Source organism: Nanorana parkeri, unplaced genomic scaffold (assembly GCF_000935625.1).
Source record: "Nanorana parkeri isolate BGI_ZX_2015 unplaced genomic scaffold, ASM93562v1 scaffold88, whole genome shotgun sequence".
In the NCBI taxonomy this organism is placed as follows: Eukaryota; Metazoa; Chordata; class Amphibia; order Anura; family Dicroglossidae; genus Nanorana; species Nanorana parkeri.
In genome coordinates this window covers 86,765-103,588 of record NW_017306356.1, presented here as the reverse complement: position 1 = coordinate 103,588, position 16,824 = coordinate 86,765, and the positions used below count along the sequence as shown (strand labels likewise).

The window sequence follows — 16,824 nt, the reverse complement described above, 5'->3', positions numbered from 1 at the left end:
CCGTTTGGACTTGATTTATTTAATGCACTCTGACATTCACACAATGGTCTCTGCCTACTGCCCTCCAAAAAACTGTATATTGTAGAAGAGGTCAAAATACGTGTACACACTTGTCAGCACAAAACCCTACTAAAGTTGCTTCATAACTTATACCAAGGTTGGAACGTATTTGGGCATGCCCTATCAACATAAAGAGGTTTGTAATTAGGTAAAACGAAACATCAGATATTTTAGTTTTTGGAATCCATTCTAGTAAGGCAAATAATGTTATAAAGCTGAACTCCAGACATATATAAAGAGACAAATTAATGGCACTATATTTTCATTACTACATCATGAACTCTTGTTCTCTTTTAAACACAGACACAAAGTGTAAGCAGCTGAATTTGGCCTGGTAACCTGCAATCCAGTAAAAAACAGAACTCCGACTTGGAGAGGGTGAAGCAGCCCAAGCAGTTAAACTGTTGAGCTGCTGCAGTGCTCACTTACCAAGAAGAAAACAAACAACAAAATCGATTTTGGAACGGTCATTCGACTGTCTAATCGATGTAGTGAAAATCAATAATGGATTGCGACTGTAGTGATGAAAAAATTCAAAGGAGAATGTTGGAAAGAATTTCGTTGGATCAAGAAAAAAGTAACAGTGAGTGTGCTTTTCCTTCAGAAAACTCTATGCATTCCAAAATCAAATGTTAAATAAAAATCAAACAAAATTTGGAATGACAACCGCCAAGCCTCCGATGGCATTATCGTATGTTCCGACGGGATTTTTTTGTACGAACGTTCGTGTGAAGATTTACCTCTGCATATCTCACTCTGGTTGTATAACTTAAACGGATATTAAAATCAAAAGGATCTTAAGCTATTCCAAATGCTGATGAAATCACTTACAATGACTGCTGCCCCTTAATGTTTTTAAAAGTGTTATTTTCCTGCAGAATCAGCTGGTCCCCTAAGGTCTGGTCCTGACTTCCCGTTTGACTCCTTTCTCAAGCAAAGTGCTATGCAGTCACCGTGTGTGCTAGTAAGCTGTGTGCATGTGCACAAACACAGCAAATCAAGCTACTTCCCCCCCCCTTTTTTTTTTTGGGGGGTGGGGATCTGCCTTAAAATTGATCTAGTACTGGACAGGAAGTTCAGGGAAGCTGAGCTCAGAGACTTGGAAGCAGCTGTTCAGAAACATGTTGCTGGGCAATGTAGATTTGTTTGATCTGGATTCATTATTGAAAAAAGATTGAGAGTTTAATACAACTTTAATTGCAAAAGTTGAAATCAGGTCTCGTGCCCTGTGTCTCCTGAACTATGCAAATCTCAGAACTGGATAGAGCGGAATGAATATTCTTTGGCAGGTAAAGCAGTCTCCCTATATGTATTAAGTTACCTCTTGCACTTTAAGTACAGTAATCCATAGCAGCTAACCAACCCTCATTTGTCATACTCTGGACTACCAATAATTTGCTTTCAAATTTAGAGCAGATTGTTTTTCACAGTTAGTTTGAGGAAAAGAACTAACTCGGTCTGGAAAAAATGGCATCAGTGCATCCATAGTTTACATTAAAAATAATAGTGGCACAAATATTTCCACATAGTTCCATTGCAAAATAGTTTCTATGACTCATGTGACTAAAACTAGAAACAGCCAAGAATGGAAGCATTTACACACTGGCAAGGTACACACCCAAGATTATGAGTTTATAAAGAATTAAGCTCTGACATCTACATAATAGAAAATAATATTCAAACACAGCTCATAATTAATTCCCTACAGTGTTCTTTGGGAGCCAAATGGAAAGAAACTCAAAATTGAAGTATCTGCAAGGAGTTTGCATATTGTCCCTGTGCTTGCATGGGTTTATTTTGGGTGCTCTGGTTTCCTCCCACACTCCAAAGACATGCTGGTAGGTTAATTGGCTCCTGTCTAAATGTGAATGTGCAACTATGTAAAGCTCTGCGTAAATAGTCACGATTGTTTGTTGTTATTGATGCTCTGTTAGGGACAAAGAAATACATAAATTAGGTGACAGTCAGTTCAAAGCCAGGCATCTGATGGTTTCTCCAATGGTTAAAAAAAAAGCAAGGAATGCCTACGAGCAATTTGTTTTTATGTGCCAAGCGATAACTATATAGTCTTTTTGCACATTTAAAGCCATCTGAAGACATTTTAGGGAGGATATTCCTGAATTCCAAACGCTTGTTCATATTGAATACGATACTTGAAGCATTGAATATGCTATGTATTTTAGGTCTGTGAAAGTGTCCCAAATTACCTTTAAAGAGTTTTTTAGTACAATAACACCAAGTGTTGTTTTCTATAGACCTGTGACTATATAGGTTTTCATCACACACTCAGGCCTGAAATGTGGAATATAACATGGGTGCAAAAAATGAAAAAAGGGCCTCAGTCATGAAGGGGTTAAAACAACATCTAGGCAAATTGCAAAATGTATTAACCCATAACTAGTTAGACTTACCCAATGGAACTAAAATCCAAATGAATGGAGCACTTGTTCCTCTCACCAACATCATTGATGTGGCACAATGCCTCCCTTTGGGACCATTGATTGGCCACAATGTCTCTCACTGACACTAACAATGGGCCGCAATTCCTTCCTCTAACACTACTGCCGTGGCACTAATCCTTTCTCCGACACCAATGACTAGGCATTATTCCGGTCATGGACATAAATGGTGTGGCATTTTTCCCCCTCCCACCGACACCACTGATGTGGTAGAATTCCTCTCACCGACACCAACGATGGGTTACAATTCCTCCCTCTGACACCATTTATGTGGCACTATTCCTCCCACCAACGATGGGGCATTATTCTTTTCACGGACATCAACGATATGGCATTTTTTCTCCTCCCACTGACCACAAGCACTAGTCCATTTTCTACTCCTTCTGACCCAAAGCCTGGCCTCCTAAAATTTTGAAGGAGAGTCAAAATGACCCTTAGTTTAGCCAGTATGTGGCCCCCTGCCATCTATGCGATGGCATATTGATAGGAAAATGACCAACATAAGGCCAACTTGACCTGATAAAAAGAGATTTTTCAGGACAGAAGAGGAGCTCCAGGATCAAATTAAGTTAGCAGTCATGTATGCAGGGACCACACAGTGCCTAAGGGCCAGGTCAAAGTAGCAACTATGCAGCAGACTTTTGTCATAGCCACAAACCATAACTCATTTTCTATGAACATTTGCAGCAAACTACATTACTTGTCTCTGCAACTATAAATAAACCATGTGCCATAGTTATTGGTTGCTGGCACTGGATAACATAGTAGTTACTGAAGCCAACTAAAGGGCTGCAGGAAGCCAATTGTTGAGCAAGATGGCTACAAATCACTGCAAGACAGACATTTCACTGACTACAATGAATTTACTCCTAGCAACAAAAATGCTGAGTTATTTTGTAACCACTACAAAATTGCTTGTGTAAAATGAGCCCTAGAGTACACAAACTTTGTATAACCACTGTATACACTCTAGGGCTGCAACAACTAATCGATTATTATCCATAATGAGAAACGTTTGCAACAATTCTCATCACCGATTAGTTGCTTTGCTTTTTAAAAAAAAAAAAAAAAAAAAAAAAAAAAAAAAAAAAAAAAAAAGTGGGAAAAGTCATTTTCAGCTTCGGCCTAACAAATTTTGCTGCAGGAGGTGTGTTGCGGTGCCATTAATTGCAATGGATCCCAAATGCACCTCCCGTCTGCTGTGTGACTGCCCGAACTGGTACTGCACTGGTACTGGCCCTGCGATTTAAAAAAAAGGTGCATACCGTTTTATTCTGAAGTAAACTTTATGTCTGTAAGGCTGCATTTGTGTATTTTAAATACATTTTAATTTTAGTATTAAAGTATTAATTTTTATCCGATTAATCAAAATTAATATAGTCGGCTAACTAATCAATTATGGAAATAATTGTGATCTGCAGCCCTAATACACTCTATTAAGCAAATTGGAACCATTACAACAATACGCTGTAATTAGAAAGGTTGTGTACTCTGCTTTCTGTAACAAAGATCCATTTTATTAGGGAGTGTGGATGACTTGTGAACCCAGGAGTCTTTAAAGAATAGAGCTGCTACTGGCTGCTATGGGAACTGGCAATGTAGAATGTGAAATGAAGGCGTTGTTGAAACATCTTGCCACAAATCATTAGGGCATTACATAAAGCAATGAAAATCAGCACACTGTAGATTTAATCTGCAACCAGATTTAAAGTGACATTGAACCCTCAGATTTTGTAACATAAACCAATACTGTAATGTGTGCCTTACTGTAATCCGTGGTTGTTTCCCTTCTCTTTGCTGCTCTTCCTTTTAAATCTGTATCTGTTCTCATGGTTGGGAAGAACTTACCTTTTCAGCTGAGTGCCTCTTCCTGTAGTGCTGGCTCAGGTTGCAAACCTACACACAGACACCATGTATCCATTCCAGAGACAAGGCAGTCTGCTGCAAAACAGAAGTTCTGCCCAGCATGAGAACAGATACAGATGTAAAAAGGAAGAGCAGCAAAGAGAAGGGAAACAACCATGGATTACAGTAAGGCACACATAACAGTATTGGTTTATGTTACAAAATCTGAGGGTTTAATGTCACTTTAAGCTACTAAAATATGACAAAACATGAACTCATAATGGCTGCTATAAACGCTCTGCACATTACAGTGACCTTTTGCCCTGCTTAGCTTGTAATTGTTTCATGTGCACGCACGCATTTCGACACAGGTGATTATTCATAGGTATTCTGACATGTCACTGCCAGTCATGGAACAACCATTTAACCACCTGTTATACATGGCCAGTTTGCAATCCTGAGAGTAGCAGTTTATAATACTTACCTGCTAAATATTTAACAACCGCAAATGTAGTGTCCACTTTCCACACAAAAGTTTATCTAACTGATCAAATAAGCAACAAAAAGTAAACATCAAAGTGCAGGCCTTTTACGTACACAAAGCCTGTACCGAGACATCGAAAAGACTCACCATGTAACTAAATTTTCAGATTGATGTATTCTGGGGGCCCAGACTCATGGCACACAGTGTCAGGATAGAGAGCGGAAGCAGACCAAGGAACGTCCATTCCCCAATCTCCACTGTGGTCACTGAAGCATTAAGCGCTGGAGTGCCAGTTATACAGATGTCGAAGCACATTCCTCTGCTTCATGATCTTCATTTGAGGTACGGGGGAGACATCAGAAGTCTAATTGACCCTTGATATCTCCATAAAAAAACCTGTCACCTCCAAATGCTTTCACAAAGGGGCTTGCTAGCCCCTGTGCGACAATAAAACTTAAGTGAAAGAAAATGATACAATAAAAAGTAAAAATAAATTAAAACCAACCCTGCCATCTGATTTGAATGAACATGTGCACGTAAGGCATGCATGTGTATGTAACCCACGGGGGGGGGGGGGGGGGGGGCGTGCAGCTAGGTGGGCTTCTAAAAATAAAAATAAATAAACAGTGCGATGCATCAGGATGGGAACATACCACGATTCAGACCTCGGCTCAATGAAAATTACCGCACCTCCTTGTATTTAAATTCACTACTCCTAGAGTACGACCTAGAAGAAAATAATATTTATATATACACCTGTCCTGTACACTTTGAGTGTGTTGTATGCCTGACCAACAGCTGCAATGCTGTGGCTTCACCCATTGGTCCCACATTTTACAGGTCACGTTTGGTAGAACCACAGCATACAGCAAGGTGAGAAGAGGCATTCAACTCACGAACTTTCAAATATTGTGTTAGCTATTTTGTAAAAAAAAGTTGATGCTTGCCTAGTGACACAGTCTAGATTAAAACCATTTCTTTTTCTTTACTTTTGATAGTGTAGGGACGGGTTATAACTCACACCAGTGTATTTCTTGTTAGGAGAATTCCCTTCACTTTTTCAGAGATGCCACAGAGTGTGAGATGACATTTTGTGGGAAATTCCCCACTTAAATAGCTGTCACCAAACAGGTCGAGCCATTCAAATATTTGCCCTCACCTCTTGTTCTGGTTACAACTGTAAAATGTTAGATTTGTCAATCACTTTGTTTGTACTAGTGACCTTTATCACCGAGACACAAAGAGGGTAAGTAAATCCTTCGGCGCCACAGACAAAAAGATTTGCTAAGTGTTCCAACACTTCCCTACTGTATCCAAAGCAAAAGGAAAAAAAGGTACACACACACACACACAAAAGTGTAACACATCTCATAGAGATCTAGGAGCCAGATAGAATAAAAAGTTAGGAGCCAGCCAGTCAATATTTCCCATTTTTAATTCACTTATCAGAACTAGGACATCAAATTATTATTATACAGGATATATATAGCGCCAACATTTTGTACAGCGCTTTACAAAATAAGTAAATAAAAATAAATATTTACATAAATGCAAATACACAACAATATATGGAGATACTTGCATAATCCGAAGGGAGACACCACCAGGCAGACAGTAGCAATACATATATGGGACACAGAGTAGTTTTGATATGAACTTGGATTTATTTTTTGCACTTTTTGATGTGTGTAAACCATGGTAGTCTGCAATACAGATTTTGGGGGTAGTCAGTAATTGAGGAAATCTAGTAGTGATTAGAGGAAATGCAGTCAATGACACCATATAAAACATTTTTTGTTGCCATGGCATCCAGCCCTGTCTAAACTCAGAAAGATGTAATATATTACAGCTTACCAGTCCTTAGATGTGGTGACTGCATTCATTAACTTTTTGTCAGACCTTTTTTCCTTTGTTTTTCACCTGGTGCGAATAACAAACTTCCTGTCCCTTCATATCTATGCTCCCCCCCCCCTCCCAACTGTATTTATGGTTGCATTTACAGCTGTCACATAGGCTGGACTTCAAACATATCTGCCCTTGTTCATTTCCCTTACGTGGTGGATTGATTGTTTGCTCAAAGATAAAGTTCTTTGTGCTTCTTTTTTTAAGCTCACCGGAAGTGACGAGCACTCTGCATTTCTGACAAGATGATGAACAAGTATGTCCTATGCTTGCTGAAATTACTCTTAGCCTGAAACATGAAAACTAATGCAGCCACCACATCTAAAAGACTGCTAAGCTGCAATATTTTACATTTTTGTTCTTACGTTTAGATACACTTAAAAATAGATGCAAAATAGTATTAAACCTTGCACTGGGGCTGCTCATTTTTATCCAGGTGCTAAAAAAAGTTATACTCACCCGAACTGCTGAGCCAGCTCCCTGCTTCTCTGGTCATTGAAGCCTGTCTTCTCCTGAGCTGCAGTATTACAATGTTCCTCAGCCTCCTCATGTCTATACACTGTTTATAGAACATGATGCTTTACGGGACCTTAGACCGTTGCAGCAGAGGGGGAGAGAGGCTCCAGGGACATGCCTAAGAACAAGATGGCTCAGACGATCGGGTGAGAATAACTTTCCTTAGTACCTAGAGAAAAACGAGCATTTATCTGTTGCAGTGCACTGGTAGCCACGACTGCAAAGATTAATAAAAGTTTTGCCTGGAGATGTGCTTTAAATACTATCCTGTGTCCCCGTTGCCTCTGCCGATACAGGCGGGGAGAGCAGCAGGGATTGAAAGGGACACAGACCGCTGCAGATGGCACCAGTGGGGAGGAGAACGGAGGAGCAGAGCGGCAGCAGCTGCGGATTCAACTATTCGAACCAACTAATCGAAAGGGAGGATTGATGACAACGATTCTCATTATCGATTAGTTGTTGCAGCCCTAGTTCAAAATACACTTTAAATGTGCAATTCGCAGATTATTATAACCCATAATTCAGTACTAAACCCGCCTCAGCACATACACTTTATAGTTACTCTATAAGGCACGCTTTCTTCCCAAACATTGAATTAACCCCTGCAGTAGTATACCTACCAGCCACTGAAAGTATATAATACGGCTTTGTCTTAAAGCACAACTTTTAGCAATGAGTGACGAACTCAATAGCTCCAAAAGAGAATGACGGGTTTAGCTTACTTTGAGACAGTGGGCAAACAATGACTTATCACAGTGTAACTTTACTATGGAAATGTATGGAAAGACTTTCATCTGTTCCAGTAGTAGCAGTTACATGAAAGTATCACATTACACAATGTGATACAAGGCAACATAAATCAGGTTCTTTAGGAAAAGTCAAGCAGCGCCCAAGATTTCAAAAATAATTTTCACAACTGAAAAATTAACCCGGACCATGCAGGGCAAAGCAACAGCCTAGTAGCAAGGCTGGATTCTTACTGTTGAAGTGAGTTTGTTTCAAAACACGCGTGTGAACGTGTTGCATTAAAGGTGGCCTATTCATTTATATGGGCTGCCCCACGCACCAGAACAGATGCACACACTATTTTTTATAGAATGCACCACAGAGCACGGTAGTGCATTACCATGCATTGTGGTGCGCTGCAATGCACGTGTTTTGGCAATATGCGTTGTGGTGCCAAGAAGAATGAATGCCGCAACAACACAAGTTTTCGTGTGTTAACGAAATGCAACAAAGTGAACCCAACTGGAACAGACACAGGTTGTTTTTTTTTGTTCACTCACTGCAGCTACATAAAGTGTAAGGAGACAGAAAGGACAGCATATGCTGCTGGGGATGGGCATAACGTTTGCCTTGTCATATCCTCCCTGTGTGTACAAGTGCTATGCTTGACCTATTAAAATGTACACTCTATTCATGCTAATGCACTCGGAAACGCCTAAGCCAACAAACTTTGTTCAGGGTTTCAAAAGGAAGCTCCTGGCCACCTAGTATAAGAACAAAATGTCTCAATTCTGTATTCATGTTGTGTTAAACACTGCACGTGAACAGCTGAAGTGCAGAGCTGAGCATGTTGTGCTTAACAGACTAGGAAATGGTTTCAGAGCTCTTTCAGTCTTGACACTAAAGCCTTGCAAGGACCAGATACTTATCAGGAAAGAAATATGAGGGTCACCTTAAAAGTGCTAGTTGCCTGGCTGTTTTGTTGGCCTTTTGGCTGAAAAATTCATACTAGATCATTAACACTTAACAGGTAGGGATGTTCATATACCAAATACCATACTTGGTACAAGTACAGATACTTTTCAGCTACAAGACTAGAAAAACTCAAAAGTTAGGAGGCAGCTGTCATTTTTAAACCACCTCCCGTCCATGGCCGTTCCTGAACGGCCAGACAGGAGCCTTATAGTAGCAGGAGGGACGTTCTGCCCCTCCCCCCGCTCGTGTGCTTCGGTCACGTGTGGGGAAACTGATAGAAAATGTAAACAGCCAACAATGGCGGTTTACATTCAAGTGATTGGGCGTCTCTAGAGACGCCCGATCACTTGTAGTAGCTACGGGTGTGTGTCCCCCCAATGCCACCGTCATCGCTGCCGGTCCCAAGATCCGCTGTGCCAGTTGTGGTCGGGACCCGCACACGACTCTGTTACTGGAGATCAAAAGGGAGATCAGTACATGATCTCCCTTTGATCTCCTCTCCCCGAATACAGGAAGTGATGTATATTACATCACTTCCGCATTCCTCTGTCACTCCCCGGTACAGAAGCCGGAGAGAAGCTGATGAAGTAGATCTCTGCTTCATCAGCTTCACTGGGGGTCCCTAAGGCCTTGTTCACACCAAATGCAGACCAGATTCGGTCAGGTTTCTGCACACGCAGTGCAGTGGGTTGTGCCACGTTTTAGACGCGTTTAGGGCCGGTTTTGGTAAAAATAATAATTATTTTTCTTTTTTAAGTTTAACATTCAGGCACTTGCATGCGTTTTTGATGCGTTCCAGACCAGGTAAAATAGGGCTTGCCGCAGTTTTTTCATCCGGTCTGGATCCGCACGCTGCGATGTGAACTGGAGGTCAAAATACCATAGGAATACGGTACATTGGACGCAGTTTTGATCCGGTCTGCACCTGCTCTGGTCCGGATCTGCTCCGCGCTTGGTGTGAACAAGGCCTCAGTTACATTAGGGGTCTTGCATGACAGAATAAATGTCAGTCAAAATACTGAAGCATTCAATACTGAAAAATGGCTTGGCCAGGAAGGGGGTTTAAAACCTGGTCTTCAAGTGGTAAAGGAGCATTGGCTACGGGGCTCCTGGGATTTGTGCATCCCTGTTTTAATGTATGATTTACATTCCAAAACAATACAGACTAATGATTTCAGGACAGTGTTGGAGCGCCAGAGCCAGGTCCCAGCTGCAACCCTGGTAGTTCTTGTGAAAATGCCAAGTATCGGCACTGGTATCTGAACATCCCTATTACCAAGCAAGCACCTCAAGAAAGTTAGAGGAAAGTGAGAACTGCTTACCTGCATACCTCTTCCAGGCCAGTGTCCAGCATACCAGCTAAGTGCAGTTATGAGAAGGACAGGTCAGTAATGGCAGCCTCACCTTTTCTCTAATCACAGGCTTTCTTTCCCATAGCACATTGAATCACTACAGCACATCCATATAAACACTTTGTGTTTACCTGCAATGTTATTCTGGTCTTCAGAGGTTTTTTGATTGCACAACCAATAAGGAAGGACAGTCTCCTCCTTACTGTATCAAAACAGCCGCATTCCTGAGATTCCTCTACAGGAGTACAGTTTTATGCACTACCTCCAAAACATTGCTCATTAAAATAATTATGGGGTAACCTTTTTCTCCCATAGTTCTCTTTAGGGTCACGGGAGGACATATACCAATATCCTCAGATAACCCAAAAGTCAGTATAGTGCGGGCTATTGCCCGCTATATGCTGGGAGTGCCGCAGCCGGGATGGATCCTGGCAATACTGTAGAGATCCACCCCGATGGCTGATTGCCTATCTAGAGGCAGAGCCAGCTATGCCCGCCCCCTCCCCATCCGTTCCTCCGCTCAGCGCTGGTGGATCGAAGAGGTGAGGGGTGGGGTCTTGGGGTAGAATGCCCGTGGGGAGCGGTGACTGAATCACGGCTCTCTGCAGGGAGATGATCGGGAAGTAAGCAAGCGACGGTATGTTTTCACTCACTTGCCGATCAATAGAGCCAATCTGCGACAGTTTCAATGTCACCTGTCGGCTCTAACTATGAGGAGTGGAAATCACTCACATCGTAGTTCTCCTTTAACTACTACCACACTCCAGGTGTTTTATTTACAAAATATTCTGTATCCCTAAATTCCCCTCTCACACTCCCGGACCAATAGGGAAGTTCAGAAGACAGGAGGGGGCAGATCTAGGCAGAACCTTTGCAGGAAGCGTTAACTCCAGGATTTTTTTTTTTTGTCAAGTACTGGTTTGTGTAGGTGCTAAAATAGCAAAAGTTATACTCACCCAAAGCTCGGAGCTGCCCAGCTGTCACAGAGCTCCCTCCAGCCTCTCTCCCCCTCCCTGCAGCATTGGAATACTCCTCAGCGCCCTATACACAGTGTAAAGACATGATGATTTATGGGACCTTAGTCCGCTGCAATGGAGGGGGAGATATGTTGGAAGGATCACTCTAAGAAGCAGCAGACTCGGAGCTCTGGGTGAATATAACTTTTTATTTTTTTAAATCTAGACACAAACGAGCACTTAAAAGGAGAACTATGAGGTGAGTGCTTTTCACTCACCTCATAGTTCTAGCCGACCTGTGACAATGAGACTGTCACAGGTCGGCTCAGTAGATCGGGAGGTGAGCGAACATATACCGGCGTTTGCTCACTTCTCGATCCTGTCACGGCTCTCTGCCGTGACAGGGGGAGGGGCTGGATTCCCCCCTCCAATTCGCCAGCGCTGACTGGCGGAACGGACGGGGGAGGCGGCGGGTACAGCTGGGTCTGCCTCTAGATAGGCAGAGCCAGCTGTCACTCACGCAGCTGGCGGATCTCGACATCGATGTCGGGATCCGCTGCAGCATCTCAGTATACCACGAGCTGTAGCTTGTGGTATACTGAGCTTAGGGTAACGGGAGGACGCTAGTTTGTGTCCTCCCGTTACCCTAAGGAGAACTATGGGGAAAAACACTGACCCCCATAGTTCTCCTTTAACCCTTGACATGTGGGTGTAGCTCCACTGCAAGGAGTAAAAAAGATTGTGGAGTTCTTCTTTAAGATATGCATGTTACTAGCGCACTATGGGCTACAGTTACAATTATGTTTGATCGTTCCCTTAAATGTAGAGAGATGTTGCGGTCTCAAATGCAGCTTAATCTTGATTGTTAGCAACATCTCACTGTCACATCTACAGAGGGAGCTATTGGATAGGGACAAACAGGCAGTCTCTTGGTGATTGTAGCAACTTACGTGTGGCAGAGTTGCTAGCAGCAGTCTCTTGTCAGCCTTAAAGCTGGGTCATACAATATACAATCTCCTATAGACTTACCGAGATATGATATGTAATCTGAGGCCAAACCTAAACATTTAATTTCATTTGTATCCAATCAGATCCTTTGATGCGAGCGGGTCTGGCAGCGGCGAGCGTGAGGTGGGGAGGAAGTGCGGCGCACAGCGTGTGGAACCGTGAACAGGGCCAACTGAACGGAAGCCGATTAAATCGATTATTGAAAAAGTTGACAACTTTTTCAATAATCGATTAGTTGTTGCAGCCCTATTAAGATCTACCGCTATCTATGCACTGCAAAGATCTGCACCTTTACACTACATAGTCATGGTGGATCTAACGGTCACCACATGCGTTACAACCTGACCATACAATCAACTTTAGAGCTACCGAGTCTATGTAATATGAGGCCCTATCTAGTCTATCCAATCAAGCAGGCCCTTGCACTAGATAATTGGTAAATATAACTAGATATAGACCATACAATCAGATTGTAGTTTATAGTCACCCTAAGTCTTTTCTTTCACAGGAAGTTGCCATTTACAGGTTTCTATCCCAGTGACTGTAACTCCAGACAAGTTTACTTAGTTTCAATTGTACTCTACATTCATTCATACCAGAGCACATAAAAACCAATGGCCCCCCCTTACTAACCCATGTGCTGCCACAGCCCTAGGAGGCAGCAGCTAATCGGTCACAGCAAATAAATCATTCACGGCGTCATATAGGAATACAGAGCAGAAAGGAACATTCCTCAATGACAATAAAAGCTTGGGGGTGGGGACAATGACATGAAACATATGGTCACCTTTTAGCACACGGCGCGCCGTACCCTCTTCCGGGCTCTAGCCTTATACACACTTTAGAAAGAGCTGGGGCCCCGCAGCCTCGTTACCGGTACACCGCCACGCTAAAGATGCCAGGCTATGCGCGCGCACGAGACGGGGTTGCGGCAAGGCGTGCTCGAGCATCCGCAGTGTTACGCCAGAAAAGCAGATAAGGAGGCGTGGCGAGAACCCACATACTCAACACGATACAGCACGAACCTTGAAACGCAGGCCGTCCTCCTCCAATGGTGTTGCGCATAGGGCAAACAGGCGGGGCCAGAGGCTGTCCTAATGGGCGTTGCTGTGCGCCTAGCTGTGAATAGCTGGCATGTGTAATGCTGCTGACAAATGGCCCTGTACTCAAATATTTGATATGAGCTCCCAGTGCCATGAACCCTACAGAGGGAATACAGAGGTTCATCACGTGTCACCGCTCCCTCTATTGTGAATATAACCAAACAACGTTTAGAGCACTGCTAAGGTTCTACACAGGCAAAAAGAAAAAGTCATAGGGTCCTGGTACACAGCTGAAGTCAATATAAGTCGGAACATAAACCTTAGCTTGTCCCAATGCCACTGTTATCAACCTTAGATCAAGCTCCTTTTCTGGTTTCCCATATAGTGAGAAAGAGAACTAAGGATGCACGATTTTTCCGTATTTAGTGCAGATATTTATCTTTTGGTACCCGCCGATACCAAGTACTGATAGGGATAAACAGGCAGCAACTCTCTCCCGGGTACGGCCCGATACGGACGTGCATGCCCCAAGCTAGAGCAGTGTGAATGATGCCTTACACTCAAAAATCAAATTCTACCAATGCATCCCTCTATGCCTGATTATTAATAACAGACATTTCAGGTGTAAAATGCTTGGATTTTGAAATCCTTACACTTGCAGAATATTCACTTACAGCTTTGAAAGGGCAAAATGACTTTTATTTTCCAACACAATGCACACTGGAATTACCTTGTCATTAGCAGAGCATTGCTGGGAAATCTCAGGAAATCTCAGGGAAAGGCATTTTCCTCCCCTGAGATGATGTGCATGGTCTCATGTCCTAATCACATGTTCCAAAAATCCAGGAAGTAATAGGAGAGCTAGTAATCTGCCCCTAGTAAACATGGCCACTGTCAGAAGAATGGAGAGGAAAAGAGAAATAAGGTATGCAAAGAATACAAAGCCGGCAATTATCTAGAAGTATGTGTTTGTAGATTGTCATTACTAAACATTTCTAAAGGTGTGTTTGTTATTATAAAGATATGGGTAAAGGTCCGCTTTAAGCCACCCTTCAATCCCCACAGATTCTTCTTCTATCACAGCCACTGCCAAATACTGGGCATGGGGGGCACGTGACCTTCTCACATGTAACAACGCTTAAGCCTAGCTGCCCAAAAACATACACAGTGGAGGGAGTAAAATCAGCAAACCTGTGTAAGCTCTGACATTGAACTGCCACTAAGTATTTTGCAACAGAGGAAGGAGTTGTGAGGGATCACTTTGAAGCGGAGTATAAGTGCTTTGGGGATGGGCAAAGTGACTTGCTTCTAGATAGGTTATACTTAGATTAGAGATTAGAGTTGCTTCAGGCTGCTTAGGAGTTGCTTTGAAGGTATTTTTTTAGCTGCTTCTAAGTTTCTTTAAGTTACTGTTGCATTCACTTTAAATCTTATGAAGAAGGTGCGTGTTGTAGGGATATAGGGGCACAGTGGAGAACCAGGCATCTGACACCCCCAGGAATGTGTTGGGTCCTCTAAATTTTTTTCAGCCATCTTAGCACTTCAAGAGAGTGAAGATTGGGGTCCCAGGCGGCAGGATAGCTAAGCATTAACTATTAACATGCTCTCTTTATTCAACTTTTTATTCTAGTGACAGAGTAGCTTACACATTTCAGCTTCAGCCTCCACAGTTCAGGAAACATACCACTTCTAATCTTCAGACAGTAGAGACTATAGATATGAATTATGTTATCACCCCCACTCTAATTTTGAAGGCTTAAGTTCACCTTTTCTACCTTGCTTCATGTTACACCAATATTTAGGGTGTAACATTAAACATGATTAAATTGCAACCAGCCTCCCCCTTCCTTCACTTACCTGAACCATGGAGTTCTTCTCCCGCAGACTTGTTTCCCCAGCCCCTCCTTCCTTCACTTACCTAAACCATGGGGTTCTTCTCCCACAGACTTGTTTCTGTTTTTGAATTTGTCATGGCTGTGTATGGCTCTGCCCACACAGCCACGTCATCCATTCATAGATCCTCTGACAGGATCTATAAATGGTGAGACTAAAAGTCCCATCAGCCACTGAGGCAGAACGACTTGTAGTTCTCAATGAAACCCGAGCGCACTGACATCACTGCCTTTGTAGTTCATTCATTGTGCCGCCCCAATGGGGCATAGAATATGTTATAGAAGTTAATATAGATAGAAGTTTTACATAGTGTGTTTTGCCTAACCATTTTCTCATAGCTAATCCATGTTTTATTATATGCTGCCATCTAGTGGCCTTTTTGTGGTAATGTACATGGTTTTCTGTAATTCTTTCTTGATGTCTATGACATATTTCCTCTTTTTATGTATGCCCCTCCCTTCTTCCTGAGTGCAGTACTTCCTGTGTCATGGCCACAGCTACACATATACTCTGCGCAGTATGATAGACAAGGCATCATTTTCTGACCGCACAATACTATAGCCAGTCATCTGCAGTTCCTATCATCTGCTGTAACCCTGATGTTAAGAATAAACACCTCTTTTGAATGATTTGGTATTGACGAGTTCAGCTATCTGACAAGGATTGTCCGCAGTGAGTATATCTGCTTATACAGGCCAGGCATAGAGGTCTCAGCAAGGGATATATTTCGCTATCACAACAATCGGAGTCAGAATATTCATTCTTCCTCCTTCCATGTTACTTGAAATTTGGTAATTAAGTACATACATGGAAGGGAGGAACAGTCTGACAGTCTGCAGGAGCCAGAATATTACACCCCAGATTCACTGATCATGTTTGCAATGCTTTACTGGCTTCAATGCAAAATATAATAAATGCACTTTTTTTTTTTTTCTTTTATAAAGAAGTGTTCATTTATCATTTTTTCCTAAAGGAAATATCAACACAGTGTCTCTGTAAAATCTCTTATACCATTTCAGTGTGCTTGTCTAAAAATGGTCACAGGACTTTTCAGTATTCTTAGGCAGGATTTAGCATTGCCTTTGAAGTATCAGCTGCTCGGGATCATGCGCTTAAGCCCTGTTTGCCTGGAGCACCAATTACAATGTCTTCTCTTCAGTGGTTTGTAGAGAAGCATGAAAAAAAAATGAAATCTTGATGTCAATCAAATGATATATATTCTTGCAAGTATTACAGCAGTAGCTTTCTGTATATGATGACTAAACCAAAAACAGGGCTGCAACTGCGGAGTTGGATTTCTACATGTGTATTTGGATTATAGGTCTATGAAAGGAGACCTACACCTTTGTGTAGTGCGTGACACTTCTTTTCTGAACAAGGATATCCGGATCAGGGGTAATCTAATGTAAACAGACATGTCCATTTACATTCGATTCTCCATTAGGCATGTGTCTTCATCAGTAAATAACGTATGTGTAATATTGGAATACATACATCCTGTGTATATTACACCTAATCCCCCCCTTATTGCCTCATACACAACCACAAAGCGTGCATGCATTGTCAAAAGCAAGCCATACACTGATCGAATATTGTGTGTTTCCT

General features: G+C 42.3%; 1 protein-coding gene across 2 annotated transcripts in view; it reads right to left on the bottom strand.

Annotated features, from left to right (window-relative positions):
• Positions 1-16,824, bottom strand: part of GNE (glucosamine (UDP-N-acetyl)-2-epimerase/N-acetylmannosamine kinase) — a 43,276-nt gene that overhangs the window by 14,457 nt on the left and 11,995 nt on the right. The window contains exon 1 of one of the 2 annotated variants that reach the window (XM_018552424.1): positions 13,071-13,104. The exons of the other annotated variant lie outside the window; for it this stretch is intronic. The gene's annotated coding sequence lies outside the window, so the exon portion shown is untranslated. Of the gene's footprint in view, positions 1-13,070; positions 13,105-16,824 lie in introns of those variants that run through there. 2 annotated transcript variants of the gene reach the window in all.